At 48.4% G+C, this 20,580-nt stretch overlaps 2 long non-coding RNA genes across 8 annotated transcripts in view; both read right to left on the bottom strand.

The window, feature by feature from the left end:
• The window catches only part of LOC308179272, a 42,214-nt gene that overhangs the window by 6,949 nt on the left and 14,685 nt on the right, over positions 1 to 20,580 (bottom strand). For all 7 annotated transcript variants that reach the window (XR_013940306.1, XR_013940307.1, XR_013940308.1 and 4 more), the window contains one exon: positions 14,510 to 14,630. This is a non-coding gene — a long non-coding RNA (uncharacterized lncRNA). The remainder of the gene's footprint in view (positions 1 to 14,509; positions 14,631 to 20,580) is intronic.
• LOC308179275 lies at positions 384 to 14,502 on the bottom strand. Its single transcript, XR_013940315.1, has 2 exons — positions 13,027 to 14,502; positions 384 to 7,217 (listed from the first exon to the last, which is right to left on the bottom strand). It is a non-coding gene; the product is annotated as an uncharacterized lncRNA (long non-coding RNA).

Below are 20,580 nucleotides of genomic sequence, written 5' to 3'. Positions count from 1 at the left end.
CGCATTCCTGTTACAACTTATAAAACATACTTGAAGCAAATCACATTTTGGAGGGTGAACCTAAAAAAAGCCTCTCTGGTGTCTGAAGAAAGCTGGGGACAGAAGAGACATTTGCTGGGAAAGCAGCTCCGGAGCCAAGCAAATTTTTGAAGTGGGAAAGCTCCTCTTACACACTCCTGCTAGTCAGACAGAATGTGCTCAAGTTTGTTGGTCATTCTGGAGCCCTGCAAGCAATGTAATGTCTGGTAAATTCATTCCCAGATGCTGGGGGAACGAGGGGTTGTGGGAGGAGAATCAAGATGGGGAGAGATTTACTGCAGAACAGAGAAAAGGCAAATCGATGAAAGTTTGTTCAGCCTTACCTCCTTTCTCTTTTTCTTTCCTTTTCTTTTTTTCTTTTAAGCGAGGCTGCAATAGGAGAAATTTGGGGATTTTTTGCTTGTGTTGCTTTAAGGGCAGGAATGCTGGAAACAGAGGTATTTGATACCTTTGCTGCTAATTACAGTGCAAGCTCCCAGTGTCCTGACAATGCCCTTGTCCCTGACCTGGAGGGGCCTCACTGTCTCAGGGTCAGCTGTAATTTAGTTTTAGGTCAGCCCAGGGACTCTCCTGCCAAACTAACTGCACTTTGTTTTGAAGTTGAAACCATTTACTAGCAAGGAAGGGTCTGAGACCATCAAACTCGTTTCACTAACGAGAAACAGCAACCCAGCAGAGCCCCCGAGACGAGGGTCAGCGCCGAACACAAGGAGAGCTCGGCTGCGTCGCTAAGGAAGGGGTCGTTCCGCCCGCCGAGCCACACGAGCCTGAGCTGAGCTCTTCCGTTCCCTTCAATTAAGCGTGTTTATTACAAAACCATCGAGGGACCAACTAGGCTGTGCCAGTCCCCGAGCAGGCACCGCGGCATTGTCAGCCCCCCACCTCCGAGAGTTTACGACACAGTAGCTGCACGTAGTGGGAGGATCGAGGAAGAGAGCTGCTCTCAGTACAGCTCGGGAGGTGTTGGTGCCGCTCCTACCTCTTCTCGCAGATTAACTAGGTGATTTGGGGCAAGAAATTCCATTTCTCTGCTTGCAAGCTGGGATTTTTCGTCCCTACCTCAAGATCTGCTTCGAGCTTTTCAGAGAGAACATGCTGCAGAAAATAACCTGAAAATACTTTTTAACTTCCTCTGAATAGTCAGCTCTCTCTAACTCCCAGGGAAAGAAGTACTTTTTTCAAATCAACAGATTTGGATCCGATCTTCTTCCCCCTCACCATATTCACGGACAGAGATTATGCTGTCAGAACACTGCATAACGCTGCCTGAAAGTAACTTGTCACCTGAAGAGCTGTTCTCTACAATTTGTGGGTGAGTCTGAGAGCCCGGTGCATTTCACCTGTTTTCAGTCCCCACTCTTTTGCATTTACGTGGGCATAGAACTGGGTTTGCCAAAGAAAACCTACCCAGAGCACAAACCCATGCACATCGCTATGACAAGAGGTCAACTTGCACTTACGAGAGAAAAGCTGGATGAAAAAAGTGCCGATTTACTAAAAAGTAAATGAACATTCAGCGTCCGTATCACGAAAACATGAAGGAGACGCAAGCAGAGAACAAAACGCCCTTTGGGACCACCCAAACATCTCCAGTTCTAGATGCTGGCTGTAGCTGGGGTTGGTGATGAGACGTGAGACCACAGCCACAGAGAGGCACAGGACTGCTGGGGGATGTTCGGACAGCGACGCTCAAGCCTTTCTCTGATAAAACTTGACTACAAGCCTGCAGCACACCCTGATGTGAGTTAATGCTTGTTCGCTGCCACGCTTGACAGCTGCAAAGCATTGTAGTAGAAAGAATTACCAGTCCTACAGACTTTGAGATGAGCTCAAAACGCAGTGCCCCAGTCGTTAAACACCACAGGTCCCTCACCGCACATAAACCCCAGCTCTGCTCTCACCATTGGCTCCTCTGTAAATAGCAACACAGCTTCCGAGAGCTCGTCTAAATTGCCAGAGCTCTTTGCGGGACAGGTCCCAGCTCCCCAAGAGACCTCTTCTTCGTGACTCCCTGACAAAGCCACGATTTTCAGGAGCGATGCAACTGCCGTGTACCAGAACAGGGCTCTGGAGCAGAGCAGATAGCTTTCTTGGCAGCTGGCCCACCGTGCTGGAGCTCGCTCTCAGGAGAGATTAGAGGGAGTAAAAACCTCATTGCCTTCAGAGCAAAGCACTCAACCTGCTTCTACCAGAGATTTCTCACAAGAGGAAAAAAAAATCCAAGTGTCTCTACAAATAGGAGACTGCAGGAACAGAGAAAAGATAGCCCAGTTAGTGTCATTTGTATGGCTCCGTGAGCAGCTCCGGTAACACCGCCAGCAGCAAAGGACAGGTAGAAGCTCCGAGCGGTGTTTTACACTGGAAAGATCCCTAACAGCAGGACAGAGAAATGTCTCCCTACATAAAATCACCCAAAAAACAGGTCTGTGATTGCAAAGCGTACGTGTTTTTTGTTTTTAAACTGATGAATAGTGAGAATTACATTTTATCTCTCAGGCAACCTTATCCAAGCCTCCCCCCACCTTTTTTTATTATTATTTTTTAAGGTATGGTGAAAGATGGAAATTACACTCAGGTTCCCAGGTAGTGCAATTCATAGAGTGAGGCTGCTGAAAGCGGAAGGAGAAACTACTCAGCCTCTGTGAGCTTTCAGAGTGCCCTTTCGCTCCAGGTGTCACCCCGTCACACCCCCGTAACCCCTACAGCAGAGAAGGAAGGCAAGAGTTTCCACCGGTGCCGAGAAGGCTGAACCCCACCTAAAGACAAGGCAGCTTTCCGTCCCCACAGGGAGGACTGCGCGCACACGAGCTGTTCCCCAAGGGCACAGAGGAGTCCCAAGGCTGGAGCTCCTGCGTGGCAGGGCACGCCGCTGGCTCTCCCAGCAGGATCCCAGGCATGGGGCCGCGATCGCCACGTCCCACCCCATTGACCACGGGGAGGTCATCTCCTGCCCTCTGCTCCACCGCCGCCACGGCAGGGCTCTGCGAGGTGGAGCAGGGAGCTCCGGCCTGGGAACTGGGGAGCAGCAAGGAGGGAGAGGATGCTGGAGTGGAAGTGATTTGAATTAGAACAAACTGGCTGCTGAATAGAAGCTTTTATTCCAGCATGGAGAAGGCTTTGTTAGTCAAGCACATGTGATGCACAAAAGCCTCCACTTGAATTCATTGAGTTTTAATTGGTTCTCAGGTGGGGGAGGAGATGGGTGTTAGGAATTAGGGAATCCTTAAAGAGGCAATATCATTAAATCTTAACGCCTCTTCCCTCTCACCCCACACCCCCAGCCTCGGCTTAGGAGTCTGGCCTCATTCAATTGTCTTACGTTAGAGAATCAGAAAAACCCAGGGAGAGAAAGGGTGGGAGGGGGAGTCACTACTAAAGCCTAACGGGAGATCAATGAACGAGGAGGGTGAGGGGCAGGACGGAGGCTGCAAAAAGAAAGAGGCTGGCTGGGAGAGGAGGGAGGTCACCCACAGGCAGGGAAGGCAGGAGAACCTCAAAGGGATGAGGGAAAGAGAATGATGCCATTCGAGTCAGGGCTTTCTTTTCTTGCCGCATTCCTTCTTTTATTGAACACTTACAACTTCCCTTGGAGATCCTCTATCTCGGCTCTGTCAGCCTGTGCTCCGAAATAACACAGTCACTCCCCACGAGGAAGGAAGAAAATCCCGGGACGGGCACGGGGCTGCGCACGGGGAGCGACGGCGGCAGGAGAAACCTGTTTGGAAGGAGCTCGCGAGAGCGGCCGCTTGTTTTGCCAGACAGCACGTTTCAGACACAAGTTTTGTTACTAGGAGCCTGCCGCAGACGTAGCTCAATCAAGGTCCTTGTGAGTGAAAGAAAAAGGGAGTAATCGGGAGCTAAGGAGATTTCACAGGCAGCGTTGCAGGAGGCACGGCACGCTGCCTGCTTCATGAAAGAGACCCCAGGTACCTGCGAGCCAGCTGGCTGCCACGGGCTGATGGGGGACACATCTCAAACGTGTAACGATTTCCATCAGTCCTGTACATCACGGGAGAATTCATTAACACCGTTTTACCTATTACATTTGGAATTTATAGATGTGAGTGAATGACATACCAAAAATACTGCCAGCAAACACTAACCCTAACACATTTTCTCGTGGAGTTCCAAACAGGAGAATGCTACATCTATATTTAAATCGGACAACTTCTGCAGCAGATATTCTATGCAGGAAGCACTGCCTACTGGTTCGCTCTAATTCTTGATCACAAAATTAAACTGCAGTCTCCAGCTGTAGACTTAGCCTTGGCACTAATCTCCTCCAAGGCAAGGGCACTGCAACTAATTACTGTATGGACTTAAACAGGAGGACTCAGACTTCTGTTCGAGGACAGTGCTGGATGCTGAAAGCAGCATTCCCGTGGTGGTGTCTCTTTAGGAGACTGTCTGATCAGAGTCTGTTGTGAAACGTGAAGGAAACACAAGATTGCCCGCTGCCCCAGCTGCGGGACGGGGTACTTCTCACATACACGTTGGTTATTCACGCATTTCAGGGCATGGGGAAACAAGATCAGTGAATTCCTCTATTGAAAGAGGAAGAGAATCCAATTTTCTAAACTCCCTTCCTGAAACATGAGCCTAAGTATCGCTTAGAAGTGACACAGAGGCTGAAGTCTCATTTGGTCCTTCACTCCAGCTTAAAGCAGACGTGGTCTCCACCTGGCAAAGGCATTCGTGAGCAGTGGGATGTGACAGTGCCTGGCACCAGCCACACAGAAAGTGCTTAACCACACAGGGAGAAGAGCTAACTCTACTCTGCCCTGATTTTTAACAGTGCAAAGTCTACACTCTGACTCCGCCAAGCTGCCTGTTGTCACTGCCTGACCAGTGACAAACCATGAAAGCCCTGCCCTACAGGAGCAGCCCAGCAAGGGAGTCTCCCCTGGAATGCTCATGTAGGAAAGATGAATTAAAAAAAAAAGTCACATTAGAGATAGAATTTTTCTCTAAGGAATGTTTCTTGTGCACTTCAGTTTGCCTCTTCTCACAGGTGCACCTGCATTCCAGGTAGCATACATGTTACAGACAGATTTATTTCTTTTTTTCCATTTTATGAGCTTTTGTTAATCCACAGGCATCATTTCAAACAATATCTGACTTGCCTGGAGCACCCAGCTGCTCTTCATCATCAACAGTAATATTTGCGAGTCCATCTTCTTGTGCACAATTCTAAACCCGATCCCTGCCTCCTCAAAAAGCCACATTGCTCCGTGGAGGACTAAATAACTGGGCTGCGTCCTATAGTCCTGCATGCAGTGCCAGAGACAGAACAACTCCAGTGATCATCTTCCCAGTTACAAAACCAAGGAAAAGGCTGCCATGGTAAGGATGGGCAAGGGCACGCCTCCAAGGCTGCTCCCAGTATTTATCCTAGACTTGTTGTGCTGGATGCGTTTGCCCTCCTCCCAGCAGCTTTCTAGTAACAGCCTTTCCTGTAATTGCTTCCTTCTCTTTCAGACGCGTTCAGTTTGTCTTTATACTTCAGTGCAGGAGTACTAGCTTTCCCAATACCTCCTCGTTTCTCAGCAGCCCCCATTTTGTAGCTTCCAGTGGAATCAGACCATCAAATGCCAATTTTTTGGAAAAATACATGTATTTGTATTTAAATTTTCCATAACGCTCAGAAATCTTGCTGCTGTCTTACGGCTCTTTGCAGATGCCTTTGATAGTTGACAACCTCTTACAACATCTATCCTAGCAGGTACCATTGCCACAGCCTTTTGGTATGCGACAGCCGGCACTTCTGAGCTGCTCCTCTACACAAGCCCCAGATTTGTCTGTCACAAACAGTGTCACTTATCACAGCATCAAATTTGCTGTATGCAGCAGGTCTCTTTAAGGCTGCCATAAATTGAAAATTGTTTTCCTACCTCTTCTCGATTCCTGATGGAACAGGTATCTCAGCAATCAGCAGTGGCTTTGGGGCGAAGTGTGACTGACACATCTGTATCAGCTATCCAGTTCATTTTATTCCCAGCCTGTTTTGTTACGTTAAACCTCCAGATGCTCGCCATGTTTCCTTCTTTCCAACCAGGAAAGATAGCAAAACCCTCTTTTCAGCTCCGGAAGGTGCTTAGCTATGGCTGCTCCACCAATGAGACTGGCTTCACCTCACAGGTGTTCCTGGAAGTAGGAGATTGCCTCTTGATTTGCAGGTGCTAACATCACCCAAATGAAGGTGACCCTGGGCAAAACTCAGCCTTACCAAGACATCACTGCCAGCTCCAACAGGACCACAACAGATGCATCCTGTGCAAAGCCACCGGTCAGGTCCACGTTTAACTTCAATTATCCTTCGTGAAGAGGCAGACGTATATGGCTGCTGACAGTTTCAAGAGTTACAAAACCACCTCCAGCACAAGTCTTTCCGAGGCTGGTCAGAACCCTGGTGCAGAAGCATGCTCTGCCTTCCCTGGCAATCACCTGTTCCTGCTCCAGCACACAAGCAAGCCTCGCAAGGGCTTCGCTCTGCAGATGGCCACCCCAGCACCTTGGGCATAGCCCAAGGGTTTTCTACAACTTGCCTGCAGGGATACAGATTGAAACTTTCTGAGCTTCTTCAGTTGCGACTGCTGCCTCTGGCAGGCTCCAAACCCAGGCTGCTGCCCCAGCCCACGCCAAGGCTGTAGCTGCTGCAGGACAGGACATTGGGGCACGCACAATAGCTCCGGGCCCAAAGGCCACGTCCAAGTGAGCCCGGGAGGAGCACAGGGAGAGCTGCGCTAGAGCAGGGCGCTACATCTTACCGCGACAGAATGAGGCTAGGATGACTAATGAGGGAAACCAGCGCTGCAGCAGCTTTCCAGTCCAGTGCCCTCACAGGTTTCTGTGCAGGATGGCAATACTCTGTGCGTTTATCGGTGTCATATCGCACACTGATTGGTCCTTAAACCACATCTCTGCGGCCCCACCAGCCCGCGCACCTTGCTTGGACAGATCTTTAGAAAGGTGTACCACCAAAACTGACAAACAAGTTACCACTGTGAGCTTCTGGGGGGTGCATTGCTACTTCAGTACTTTTGCCCATTGTACCTAAACATGTTATTGCTCTCAATGATATCACTGCTCTGTCCCCTGTGTTTTGACAGGTAAGTAGACGAGGGGCACTGTGGCTTTAAGAAGGTCACTTCCACTGTCCTGCCGGTGTAATTAGCCTGCTAAAGAAAGGGCAGAGGCTGGAAATTGGATTGAGCAAACCAGGCTTTAGCCTCGGGATGAAGGCAGAGCCCCAGGATTGTTATGTTAATCACCTGAGCTCAGCAGTCCCTGCCCTTCAAACCAGCACAAGCCCAGGACCCCTCTGCAGAGCCAAGGCGACCTGGCTCCAGCTGCCCTACCACATCTCCTCCACTGCCTTGGGGACACGGGACAGCCCTGCGGGCACACCGGGGCCACCCAGCACCACCAGGGGTGCCCCTGCCCTGCCAGCAGCCCACGGTCACACCGCACCGCTGGCCCCAGCTGCCAGTGGGACAAAGACTCAACGGGGGTCGCGGGCGATGCTGTGAGCTGAGGGGCCAGGGCTGCTTTACGCCAGCTGAGGATCCAGCCCTGGCCGTGCTGAGTCAATGAGCACACCTGGAAGCACAGACTGCTTACTGCTATGTCACCGATGGAGAAAAAGCATTAAAAACAACAGGCCCGATTTGTACCCAGCATAACAACCGTAGGCAGCGGGGCCATGCGAGATGCAGCTCGGGTTCAGTGGGGGGCACAAGCCCAAGTTGTCGTGCCCAAGTCCAGCGTCTTCAGTGCCAGGGCTCACCCAAGACAACCCCAGGGGTAAGTCCTGGGGGTACAGCCCCGCACCAGAGCGGCCACCTGGCACCAGCGTCACCTCCAGCACGAGCCGGTGCAGCTCTGCTAAAACACAGCTCCGCTAAAACAAGCAGCGCTGTGCGAGCCAGCGGCAGCTTGGCCCAAGGAGCCTGGGTTGCTGAAGGGGTGCGTCTGTGGTGAGCCAGCAGGAGCTGGCGACGAATTGCTCCCAGTCACAGCCGGCCGCCTGCTGCCTCCTGTGTTGTCCTCGCCGCCTCTCCCCTCCGAGGGGAACAAGTTTACCTCGCTGTGCTTTGCTAGTTTGTGCCCCCACAGGCGTAGCGGCCTGGAAGGATGCCCTTTAGTCCCCTCTGCTCAGAAACTTTGGGCTAGCAACCCTCACTGCCACCACCACCACCCACCTCCTTCCCCACGCAGCAGCCCAGGCCGGCCATTGTCCCCTCCTTGCAGGCCCTATTTTTGTAGGGCGAGCTCTCGCCTCTCCCCCTGGCCGGGCCAGCTGGGGCTCCGCGTTGCCTCCCTTGTTCTTCCACGCATTTTTTCACTTTGCCCCTGCGCTGCCTGGGAGGGGGAGGGAAGGAGGAGGATGGGAGGGCAGCGTCTGGCCCCGCGTCCAGCGCGCCGGATGGCATGGTTTTGGAGAGGCCTGGCTTAGTGAAGTTATTCAAGCCAACGGCAGCCTGGCAACCGGGCGGCCACAATGGGAGCGCAGGAGGAGGAATGTTTCCACATGCCTGATCAATGGGAGCAAGGGAGACAGCAAAGCAAACAGAAGCTGGGAAAGAGACACAAAGAGAAAGCAGCCTTTTCTCTGCTCAGTTCCTTTCATTTGTCACAGCTCTTTGTGAAGCTGATGACAACGGAGGCCCTTTGGAGGCTAGTTTTAGGGAGTTTGGTTTTTCTAATTAAATAAAACGCTGCGTCCTTTTTCTTCACTTGTCACCTTCCAGCTCACCAAAAAATGGACGAGCAGCCCCATCTGTGCTCGAGCCTCCAACTCCGTGCACCTCCGGGGAGCCCCGACCACCTCTCTCTCTGCCCGGGAAGGCAGAGGGGCAGAACCACCCCACCGCTTACTCCAAAGCATCTCCCGGGCTGTCTGCGGTGCCCTGCCCGAGCTCGGCAGGGCCCGGGGGGGCGGCAGCGCCGAGCAGCACATGCCACCCGCGCCCCCCCGGCTGCTCGTTACGGGAATAAAGAGCCCGGCCGAGGACGGCTCCTCTGGAGGTGGCGTGCTCTCCGCAGCAGCTGCCGACGAGACTATCGGGCAACTTTCTATGGGAACGAGGCAGCGTTCAAAATAGGGTTAGAGGGTAGTTGCCTTGGAAACTTGGACCGTTTCTGCCGAGGGGGTTGTGATTTTCCCCGCTAGGTCCCAGACGGGATTTACCTGGGAGCTGACTGTGGGACAGAAGCTCCCGCCCGCCGCCTCTCGCGGGCTGCAGAGCGGCTCCCCAGGAGGCGAAGGAGGGGTTTCTGGAGAGAGGCACCAGCTCGCTGGTGCTGGGCTGCACAGTGACAAACGGCGGCCAGATCCAGCCCCGTTGCGTAACCAGTGGTGGGAGCCCAAAGTTGTTTCCTCTAATTACTATGCAAGAGTTCACAGCAACAGGCCTCCTCTGTGCAGGAGTTTACAGAAAAGGCCCTCCCTGGCTGTAAGCCACTGCCAAGCAAACCAACGGGAGAGGGAGTTTGGGGGTGAGCTTTCCTGCACTGAGGTCAGACCAGAGATTATTCACTTAAAATAAATCTAAAATAAGTCTACTTTGTTGGATACAACACTGAAGAATAGAAAAAAAAAAAAAGGGTTGTTGAATACACCTGCCTGTTCTGAGCCACCACCAAAATGCAGGCTTCCTCTCCAGCAACATCTCCATCCCCAAACAGCCAGGGCCGCAGAAGCCAAGCTCCAGCCCCTGGGCACCACGCGTGCAGCAGGATGAGTGATCCCACCTGCGCATCTTCCACAGTTTGGTCACTTCTCAAACCAGACTGAGTAGAAGGGAGACTCAGCAACATGAGTGCTGGGAACGGCATTGTGAGCTTGAGACAGGCCAAACCTTGGTCCTGGCCACTGGGGGAGCACTGGCTCAACACCAGAAAATCCCTGGCCACCATTCCCGACAGACCAAAGGCACAAATGGCTAAACGCAGGCTCCTCAGAAGCACAGGTTTGCTCGCTGCCAGGCTCTCCGGGCAGATAGCAAGTTCCTCTGCTGGTGCCTGTTTCTACTCCTAGGATTACTGCTGTGCCCTGGGATAAATCTCTTGGCTTCCTCTGCCTCAGTCTGGAGGAATCAAGGGGTGACACCCTGCCCCACTTCCACTGTTTCCCCCACCCCAGCAGGGTTACGTCTGATGTGCTGGGCAGCGATACTTGTCAGCTGCTCCTTTACTGTTGTAAGCGCTTCTAAAGAAGAACAGCAATAACAGGAAGTATAGATGACTAAAGAAGGGGATGCTACCTTCCCCAAGCCTCCACAACACCAAGCTGTTTGCTGCTATGTAATCAACACCTTGCTCTTGGGAAGCGTCTCAATTTCCACATGGGAGTTTATCAGTGCCACCCCAGTCCTGCCTCGCTCTCCCACTGCCCCCAGACATGCACCAAGCACCAGCCTGCAGCTGGACGGAAATCAGGAACCTCACCTCGCCGACTACAGAGTGAAAACCCACTGCACAGGCATTACCTACTGCTTAAAAATTATTCCAGAACTCCTCGAGTCTTCTTGTAGGGAAGGAGAAATCCACCTTCACTCCTGCTCAAAGGATTGCTTTCATTAGGGCCTCCACAGATTCGCAATGGCAAGTATTTAACCTGCTTCAAAAATATTCATGAGACTCTCACATGCATTCAGTAAGGGCAGACAAGCAAAATCCTCAGCTCGTGTTCTCCTGGGGTCCCATGGTGCTGATGGCAATATACATCCTAATTACCATATATACCATATTGAGAATGAGACCTTGTCAGCTCTGGCAACGCTTTCTTTGAGTCGAAGAAACAATCTGGAAGTGATTGTGATTATTTCTCAGTAGATCAGAAAAAAAAAAGTCTAACCACGTGTGAATATTTTTAAATAACTGCCCTCAGTGAGAAGCCTCCCAGACAGGCCACAGAGAACATTTGAACTGTACAAGAATATTTAGACATTTCCAGAGTTTAGGTTGTGCGTAAGAATAAAACATGCTCCTATATGGGGAGGGGGGCGGGGAAGTCCTCAGGTATGAAGAGCTGTCAGGACAGTGCATGATGATATTCACTAAGCTCCTGAACAAAAACATTGCTCCTCTGTACAAACAGTGCATTTGAAGTGTCACAGCACAGCGTACACGGGACAAAACAAGCAGGAAAGCAGCACTCGCTCACCACAAACACGCACCACAGAATGCTAACCACTTACTGCAGACTTCCAGAAACCTTGCAGATGAGCTCAAAACGCAACGCAAGCGGTCCCTTACGACAAAGAAAAGCAAAGCGTACTCCCTTTTAACACCATCACCGCGAGGCAGAGCAGCGCGCTAAGTACCAGCACTCTGTAGCTCCTCAGCCTGCCTCTCTCAACAAGCCCCTTCTGTGCTGCCCATGGATTCGTCTCAAGATAACATTCTTCAGCGTAAGGACAACCTGCTGACGGACACATGCAATTAGCAGCCTGCTGACAGGCGCCCTTTCAGCCTCTCTGCGGCCCCTTTTACTCAGGTGAAGCTGGCAGAGGGACCCAGCCACCCATCCTTTGTTACAGCTCTATAAAGTGGAGGAAATAATTCAAAAAGTCTTAAAGGGAAGCCACGGGTTAGAAGGAAAAATTGTGACAGCTATTCCATAACTGAGGAAGAAGAAACATTTTATCACTGTTGAAACGCTTCCCACCACTGAATCAATAAGTGCTTGAGCTTTTTATGATTCTCCTTAGCACAGGTAATAACAACAGCCAGGCAAAGGGTTCGCAGCCGCCACTAAATAAATAAATAAGCCTCAGAGGGGAGAAGGGGTGGGCTGGAAAGAGAGCATTTCTTTCGGGAATGACTGCATTAATCCCAATTGCATTAATCCCGTTAATCTTACACAGGAATACTTCCTCTAATATGCTTTCTTTCAGCCTTTCGAAAGCACGACCCTGACACAGATGATGCGCAGATGATGCGGAGGGCGCAAGGCGGCTGGGATGATGTGACTGCTCCCCTCGGCCTGCTGGTGTCCTGCAAGGCACAGAGAGCACACTGCACCCAGCCACCAGATCCCAGAGCAGCCTAATTACGTGACCTTACCACCAGGTTCAACCCCCTGGGCGGGAGGAAAGGAAATCCTTTCAGACATAGCACGTCAGAGCTCCTCGAGATCTTTCCCCTTTACTCATGCCTCAGCCCCACTGGTCGCACATGTGGGCCATAGCCTTATGTAATTGCGTTCCAAGCCAAACGAAAAGCAAAGTGATCCTAGCACATTTGGGCATGGATCAAACAAAACAGTGTAATGTGGTTGCAGGACAGACCACAAATACATTATAACGCCCTCTTCCACCCACAGCTCCCTAATAAAAATCAGAGAAATCCCTGCCCTTGGGTACAGCACGTTCACACACCTGGGCCCCAGAGACAAAGCTCAGGGCACATCCGACCCCATTTCCTTCAGCACTTGAGACCTGACCTTGACCATCCATTTGGCAGAGGGCGTGTGGCCTTCAGAAGCTGCTCCCCCCAGCGTTCAGGCCTTTCCCTTTGCTCACAAACACATTACACAGAGCAGCCCAAGCTTACCGCAGGTGACACACAACTAAAACCAGTCATCTTTTCTATAGAAGCCTGCCAGCCCCTCCTTAGCCCGCCACATCCCAAAACCATGGAAAGCGTTTAACTTTTCCAGTCTGCAGATCCCTGCAGGCTTCTCATGAGAGATACAGAGCTATGTATAACGAACTGCAGCCTGTCAAAAACAGGCTTGCTTTGGTTGTTATCCTTTATCCCTAAAAGAGCCTGTGGATCTCCAAAAGATCCTAGAGCAGGGACTGGAAGTTATGCGCTTGGGAAACAGTTACACATTTCTCTTGTTAAAGCACATAATAAGAATACTTACAAGCTAGAAAAGCAGAAATTAAGTAGCGTCAACTAGGAAACATGGAAAAACACAGCTATTTGTCTTTACCTGGGGAAGAAGTCTTTCCCTCTACCTGCAGAAGTTGTCTTTACCTTTGCTCCCAGGAAAAAGTTGCAACTTCTACAGAACTCAGGAACACCGACTCGTGCAGCCCTTCCCTCTTTTTGTAGTGATTAGCCAGTCCATACAGCACGAGGGAGAAATCTCTCCTAGCTCCCTGTCTGGCTTACAGTGGCAGACTAAACAGCAGATATGTGAGTGCTACCCATAACCTCCACTGGAATTAAAAAGTCATTCACACAAAGCCATCAGCAACCTCCTACACTCTGCCAAAACCTATGACTATGCACAGACAAGCCCTCTTAATAGCTCTGCAAATTTCCTTCTGGTGGGGCTGTAACAGCTGATCTCTGATACACTTAGCACCCAATGAACGGCAGCTGGGAAGAGAGAACAGGGCCTGGGGACGCTTACAGGTGGCCACAGTGATGTGTGGCCCCTTTCCTGGGGGAAAGGGGATTTCATCATCCTGAAATTCTCCTAGCGCAGTAGGTAAGCCCTCTTCTGCGCTGTCGCTCTGTCCTACTGGTTACAGAGAGTTGGTTCTAACTCCAGGAGCACCAAAAGCCACTGCCCCATTTCCTCTGCCATCTGTATTCTCTCAGCACTGAAAGCCATGCCAATCCACAAAGTTACATCCACCCACTGCTGTAATTCCACAAGTATATGCATCACTCGATTGCATTCAAACTGCCACGCTAATGGTGCCCAGCAGCAAGTCCTCCATCCTGCCTGCTGGCCATCTGAAAATAGCTGTAAGTTATTCTCTGTCATGCTAGGAGTGTTTGTCAGCTTGTCTCACCCCCGGTTCTGGCAATACCGGTGTATCCAAAGACACCTCACAACACCCATCACAAAAACAGCCACAAGGCTCAGCACTGAAACTGGCCACAGGATATCTGCCCACAGCTCCAAGAAGCTAATTTGAACCAGACCGAGCTGTATGGACTCAATAATTAACAAAGAATGTACCTGAAGCCAGTATATTAAGGGGCGAGAAGGCATTTCAGGTCCAGAGAATTAAACCATTGTAATCACAGAAAAAAAAAATCTGAAGTAAAATCCTTGCATAGACCTTGACTATTCCCTTAGCAGGACAAACCTGATGACTAGTTGTTGTTTACAACGATAAGGTCAGAGGAAAGGCCATTTCCTCTCAACAATTGTCAGAAGGGATTAAAACCTGCATTCAGGCTTGCTTTGAACTAGCAGGTACTCCATTCCCCGATGGTATCAGAATCCATTCAGCGAGGTCTCAAGCAGCCTCCGGGGCATGTCTCCATAATGCCCCCATTGTGGAAATATGCAGGACTGCTTCCTGCATTCACTCTATCTTTATGAAGCTTCACCCTTGTGGTCTGATACCCAGGTCAGGAAGCAATCCTGCAATCACTGTTTAATTAGTCATTTCCCAAGTCTGCCTCGGTTGAGAGTTGCTGCTGCTTGTCAGCTTCTAAAGAGGGAGGCTGGGAATCAGAAACATCACTACCAGATTGAGAAAGAAAAGTTACTCACAGGGTTTGAGGCTTGTTTGTGCTCTGGGCTGACATTCCACATTCTCCATTTCCACTTTTTTTTCCTTTTTTTTTTTTTTCCCTAAGTAGGTGTTGAGAGGATGAAGGGGCCATTGCACCTCCTGCAAGTCAAGACAAAAGCTGATTTATAACAAAAGCAGGTTTTATTTTAGTTGATTTGTTGTTACGGACTGGGCTTTGCTTGGCTTGGGTTTGTTTGCTTGTTTGTTTGCTTAAGAAATATCAGCATTGGTACAGAATAACACATACTTCGAGGGAAGTCTGTTCCAGGAATTCCAGTTGCGTACATGCCTGTGTGGAAGTCAGTACTGAGCGCCAGTTTGGGTGTACGCAGCTCCGGCTTTTCCAAATGAGTTCACTGGAAGAGGGACTTCTTACCATACGAGCACCAATTTTAAAAGAATGGGAGTTATGTATTAAATGGGAGCATTAAAATATTTGTCTAGATAATTAATGTTTGTGTGTGGAGGAATGTGAAATTAAAAAATATGGTTGCTGAAATGCAACTGTTTTGGAAAACATGACTTTTGTTCAATCAAATAAATGAGGTATTTCAATAATGTCAAAGACCTCTTTTGGCACTTTCTGTGTATTAGGGATTGTCTAGAAAAGCTTTTGAAACAACAACAAAAATACACGATTATGTAACAAGTCATATGAAGTTGTATAAATTTAAAGACACCGAAATCAGAGGAACTACTCTGATCAAAACAAAACAATGTATTCAGAGTTTCATTTTGTAAGAAAGCTTAATTTAAAACGTGATTCATTCTGGAATGGAACAGACTTGGAAACCTCAGTATTTCCTAGGAAAATGAGAACTCTGTCCTCTAGTTCCAGTTTTCTTTGCTCTAATGAAATATTTTAAAAAGAGGAGTATGTGCTAATTTTCTTGTGACAGCAAGACAGCCCTGCTTTTGATAAACGAATGTGAGGCATAAAAAATAGTAGAAGAAAAACCTTAACAAATCAGTGATCCCATTGAGAAAATGACATAAATTTCAAGAATTTTTCCTGGAATTCATAGATGATTACGATGAGGGAAACCAGAGCAACGGGGAGTAGAAGTGGTGAGGGAGTTACTACGTGAATTGTATCCATCACATGAGAAGTTCCTGCTCACTCTGGATGTAGTGTGTAACTCCTCGTGGCCTTGCTCAAATCCTGTCTTGAAACATGTGTCTTAGATCAGTGTCTGCACTGGGCCAACGCACATTGCTTCCAGCAGCTCGGAGCACAGGCAGAGAAAATACGTATTTGCCACAAAAGACTGCAGCTATGTCCTCAGAAGGTTTTTTTTTTCTCTCTTTCCCACCAAGGCTGTACTAACCCTGGTAACAGCCAAGTCCAGAAGACACAGAGGTGAGATAACATCGCGTGAGCAGCCTTTCTCCTCTGCTGCTCTTTTCTGTCTCAAGAAGAGAAGTGGCATCTTCTCCGTGCTCCTTTTCCCCCGATTTCCCAAAATTTTCCCTATCCACAACAATGCATGTGGGATTAGCCTCCGCAGTCTCCTGCCACAGGATCTTTCTTTCCAGCTGAGATTTCTTGCAAAGCGCCAAAACGCAATAAGAAAAATTATTTTTAAGACCAGCACTGATGAGGGAAGGGTGCAGAAGAGAGCTGTGAAGAGAGCTCAGGAACACCTGTGAGGTTGTCCTCTCCATCCCTCACCTGGGGGAACAAAAGCTCAGCATCCCGCATTACCATAGCACCAATAGCCGCAAATAAACGGCCCTCCTAAGAAAAGAACAGATGTGACAAAGATTGTTCCAGGGTCTATAGCAGACCACAGCCAAAGCAGAAGAGTCTAAATGCGCTGGGCTGGGATGGCAAGGGAAGTCACAACTGGGTTCCATCTAGGGGGAATTATTCTTACACTCAATTCATCAATTTATGGGCAAGCAATTCCACAGGCAAGGCTGACTTGATTAAACAGAGCCGTAATGACAGTGAGTGTAGGGAAGCATCCAGCCAAGTATGCAAACTAGCCTTCTTAGCCTAGAATAAAAGCTTCCTAACCAATAATTTCATGCTTTTATCTATACGATCATTAATACAGATACCAAACAATGCCAGCTCGACGTGGTGTCAAAGGCTCTGACAACCTCTAATTGATAATAAATAATTCAATTTCTACCCCAATCCAAAACTGCTGAATCTTGGGACATGTTCCAAATAAATGATTAAAAAGAACTTTGAATGTAATTATATCTAACACAATTGGGGATATTGCCCAGATGAAATTTACAGCAACTATTCAGAGCTACAAAATTTCAATGACACTGGCAACTCTTTATGCCTACCAGAAAATGAAATGTTCTTTACCCAGGCAATGGCATAGAGTGCATGTTTTATCTGACAGCTGTATGCCAGCAGCTCACCCAGGCTCACCATGCTTCCCACAGAGGTGCAGTCTTTCCCAAAAACACCCAACGGAATTGGGAGCATGGTTTTACAACAAACAGATTTTGTTGTTGTTGTTGTTCTGTATGTACAGAACTTGATCTTTTTTTATTTTTTTCTGCTGCAGCTGATTCTTCTCCTCCTCCCAAGCTGCTTACATTACACTTAATGAAAGTTTATTTAGGAATTATCAGCCATAGTTCCTGGAATGAAACTAAGGCAACACATTTCAGCAAGAAAAGTGCCTATCAGCACAAACCTGAAGTGATGCATGCAGCATCTCTGAGACACACCAATTGTTCCCAGCAATTCCCAAACTCCAAAGCCAGAAGGAACACTAAACACTTAGTAGTGAAGACGGAGGACAAGTATTTGCAAGGGCATCCTTATTCAGGATTTGACTCCTATTTTTCTCTTAATAAATCACTTGCTGAAATCTTAGTTTCTGATCTGTAAAACAGGAATGACAGCATTCGCTTTGATTTCCTTGGATACAAGTTGTTGTGAATGCCAATTTTTCCTGTGAGAATGGTGTATTTAACTGACCTGAAGAAGTGGTGATGCTGAAGAACCTTTTAGATCTGCAGCAGTTATCTTTGTGAGCTCATATGGGAACAGTAGAAATGCACAGGGCCCACATGCCTTGTTGAACCTGTCCCGTTTCTTCATTCGCAGTCCCTTCTGGAAAATTCAGCCTCGGTGCCACTAAAATCCCTACACTCACAGGCAGGGCAGACGCAGCATGGGTGTGAAGACGTGCAAACAGACCTATGTTGTCTATCTGAACTCCAATCGTTTCCTGAACCTACTTGGGTGTATTTCTCAGTCCTTTACATCTTACTATTTGTGAATACAGAAAGCGGCAGAAGGAAACACCAGCTCTGCATCCTTCACAACAGGCTGTTCTGGTCTCCTGGTGTTTACCTGGCAGAGACAGCAGCCAGCCTGGAGCAAGAGATCACCTGCAACGTCTGCAGGATCATGAGAACATCTGACAAAAGAAAATAGCTCCGTAATTTGGTGAACTTCACAACTGCCATGATCAGGTGAGCCAGGCTTGTTTCTTCAAGAAAAAGAAACACGAGGGAGGGAGGGTCGCACTCAGAAATGTGTCTAGTCCTGCATTATCCAGAGCTGCACTGTGTGCCCCATATCACACAGATAGTAAACACAGTTTGCTACTCTCCAGCAGATCTAAAGCTACCACTGTGCTCTGAAGGATTTCAGATATGGGCCAGTTAGGCACCTTCATATTAGTATTTCTATAACAGAAAGAGGCATTTATAACAATAATTTTAACAGCTAGTTATGTTAAACAGGAGACATAGTCCTAGATTTTAAGATCACTTAAACAAATTTCACTTGAAGCAAGAATGTAGTCCTATTGAAATCGGTGATTTACTGGCCTCTGTGGGACCAGCTCACGTGCCGAGATCAGAGCTGGAGCCTCTCCTCATGCTGGATATTCACCTGCCTCGCCTACAGGAGAAAATTCCCTCCCAGGTGAGAAATCCAAATGACTCCCCTTTATACATTTTCTTATACTAGATACTTTCTCTGAAGTATCTACCACTAGCTCTTGTAACAAAGAAAACATTATGTAAACCTACACTTCAATCTAGCAGTAATAAGCTAGTAAGAATGATGGAACTTTACCAGTTTCCTTTAAAAAGGGAAGAAAACTTTAAAAACACAATGAACACCTAACATTTGAAATGACTGAATTTTTTTTCACAACAATATTCACCAAAAGTTTTAAGTTGTTACCTAAATTCCATAAAATGTTATTTACATATATATATTATATAAAAGTTATATAAAAGGGAGAGCAGCTAACAGACAAATTAAATATCAGTAAATATAAGGATACCCAGTCACCAAAATACTGGATTGCTGGAAAATACCCTGAAAGTTGGTTGTGCTGTGTCCCTGTAGCATTTTCACTGCTGGGCCACAGGTACAGACTGTTTCTTCCAAAATAACTTATCGTTTATAGTGTAGTTAAGTCATGGATCAATAATAAACGTTTTCCATACACTTTTTTGTATGAAGTTCAGTGAAGGAGAGTTTGCAGCATTCATTCAACAAGTCCCATGGCAGAATCCTTTTTGAAAGATGAGAAGCCAGTAGCAATGACAGAGAAGTCAAGTTAATATCCTGATTTCTCACTCCATGTCTAGAGTGAAAGGGCACGAGATGCTATAGAAGAGCCGTATGCATCACCTCCAGAAAATGTGGCAACACACCCCTGCCAGCTGCTCTTCTGCTGAACAGAAGGGGCAGCACAGGGAGACTTGATTGAATCTCTGTTAAAAATAATTTCTCTAATAAAAAAAAAATCAAAAGCAAACAAGAAGGAAAGCGTATCAGAGCTCTACGAAGGGTCAGAAATGGGAAAGAGCAAAGCAGAAACGTGGAAAGGTGTATTAAAAAGATGGCATCACCTCCTTTGCATGTCACCAAGTGTTTTGCCTTGTCAGCTGCAAACATCTGTAGTTTCCCCACAGGTGCATAAGATGGGAGGAGGCTGAGTCTGTAGCACCAGCCGTACTCCCAGGGCTGGGTAGCTGGCTCCAGCCTTCCTGAACAGGCACAGGGCGAGCGCTGCTGAGGTGAACCCAGTTTAATAGGTTGCTACTTACAGGCTTAGGCTGATTTACAGGTGTTTGCCCTGAAATATGACCATCCATGTTATCACTGTTAATCCTCTCCCTAACAAGCCTCCTCCTCCTCTGAAATCCTCCCACTTCGATAGCTGGCTATTTTTGGAGGAGAAAACCACATGCATACCAAAAAGCAACAACAGCTCTGAACCTCCCCCCACGGGAAGGGCAGCCTGGCTATCACACACCCGACAGGTTGTCTGCGCAGCTCCACACCTGACCCTGGGCTGCCTCTGACAGGGCAGGCATCAGCCATCTGCATGTGACAGTAATAACAGGGGTGTCACAGCGAGAGCACGCACAGACCTCGCATCCTCCTTCTTTGCAGCCTGGTAGGAAGCCTCCTGTCGGCAACACAAGGCCCACGAAGCACAGCTGAGTGGCTCCTGTTGTGTCCTGGGGAGCAATATTTTCCATCTTTCTCAGCTGAAGACTTTTCTTCTGCTTGCTCTCTCATGCCGATGACCCTGTTTTGAGAACTGAGTCTCCATCCAGCTTGCAACCCAGTTTTGGATCCCAGCTTGAGACCCAGCCGGATGGAAGGAAGTGCAGCGCCCAGCGGCCGGAGCACCGTGAGGCTCTGTTCTGTACCTGGTGCATCATTCCCTGCACATACCACTCCAGTACCGTGGTAATGATTTGCAGGCAAACAGGAGAACAAGGTCCACAGTCTATGTAATCTAAACACAAAAAAAATCTTGCGATTGAAAGTAAATTTACAAAAGTAGATAACCTTTTTTGCCTTAAGAAATACATCATATGGGTTCTGACTGCGCTGCATTCATCTGTCTCTTAGCTTAGAGACTGCTGTGTTTGGTGTCTAGGTATCTACCACTCACAGCAAAATACAGCTGCTAGGAGCCCAAATCCCCATCAAGTCTCACATACAAAGCATAAGTCTCAGTATTCTGGCTGCTGCACTGCTCCATACCCACAGAACTTGCATTTTAGCCATTTTGAAGCATGGCCTCCCTCCCTTTCT

Source organism: Anser brachyrhynchus (genome assembly GCF_964034855.1).
Source record: "Anser brachyrhynchus genome assembly, chromosome: 17".
NCBI lineage: Eukaryota > Metazoa > Chordata > Aves > Anseriformes > Anatidae > Anser > Anser brachyrhynchus.
This window is presented reverse-complemented; position numbering and strand designations above follow the sequence as displayed.